This window comes from Octopus bimaculoides, chromosome 6 (assembly GCF_001194135.2).
Source record: "Octopus bimaculoides isolate UCB-OBI-ISO-001 chromosome 6, ASM119413v2, whole genome shotgun sequence".
NCBI lineage: Eukaryota > Metazoa > Mollusca > Cephalopoda > Octopoda > Octopodidae > Octopus > Octopus bimaculoides.
Genome location: NC_068986.1, coordinates 37,060,560 through 37,061,636, shown reverse-complemented (window position 1 = coordinate 37,061,636; position 1,077 = coordinate 37,060,560). Strand labels below are relative to the sequence as shown.

The following is a 1,077-nucleotide window of genomic DNA, read 5'->3' as shown; positions in this document are numbered from 1 at the left end:
GGTAAGACTTAAGTTCAGATGTCACCATATGCCTGGTACTTAGTTTATAAATTCTGGAATGAAGAATCTCTTCATAGTTACATAAAAAAAGTTTAGAACTATGAACATCACTAATATCAGTTCCACCTTCCTTGAAAATCCAAGGCTTCATTGCCTACATAAGCTTATGTTAGAAATATAATAGGGAGAGGGGTGGGTAATTAAGTAACATAGGCCCCTAAGTGTGTGTGTGTGTGTGTGTGTGTGAGCATGTTTACAAATATGAATACTTATGAATGAAGGTGAGAGAGTGAAGAGAAATGTTAGTGTGTAGAAAGAGAAGAAAAGTTGTTAGGGAAGAAAAAGGATAAGAGTTTATTGGAGAGGAAGAGGTGAGAGGTTGTTGGATTAAGCAGTTATTGCAAGCACACACATAGACATGCATGCACACACACACACATACACAGAATGAGAGAAGGATAAGCTATTTGTGTGTGTTAGAGAGAGAGAGAGAGGAGAGATCAAGCATTCACTTGATGAAGAAAGGACGGGGAGTGATAGGTTGGTTATTTGATAAAAAGAGAGAGGTAAGGTTTTGTAGTAGAGAGAACATTTTTGTATTGGAAATGGAGAGGGTTTATTGAGATGGGGGGGGGTTGAGAGAATGGATAGGTTATTGACTTGTACAGAGAAACGAAAAGAGCTGATGATGTCTTATTGTGTAGAGAAAGAGAAAGGAAGCAAATGGAGAAATTTTTGGATTGGATAGAGTGTTTTAGAGTGTAAGAGATAGGTTGGTGGAGAGAGAGAGAGATAGAGAGAGAGAGAGAGAGAAAGAGAGAAAGAGAGAGACTATGCATTGTATTGAATGGAAAGAAAGTGTAAAAGTTGAATTGGGGAATATAAAGGAATGGGAAGAAAGCAATGTGGGTGTAAGGTAACCGAGAGAGGGAGAGAGAGGGAGAGAGAGAGGGAGAGAGAGAGGGAGAGATAGGGAGAGAGAGAGAGAGGGAGAGAGAGAGAGAGAGAGACTGTGTGTTTGTATTTGCATGTTCTCAGCTGTGTGAGTTATGTATACATATGTCATCTGTGTGTGTA

General features: G+C 39.4%; 1 protein-coding gene across 2 annotated transcripts in view; it reads left to right on the top strand.

The window, feature by feature from the left end:
* LOC106867500 (semaphorin-5A) overlaps nt 1–1,077 on the top strand; it is a 308,833-nt gene that overhangs the window by 203,714 nt on the left and 104,042 nt on the right. The gene's annotated exons all lie outside the window — the stretch shown is intronic.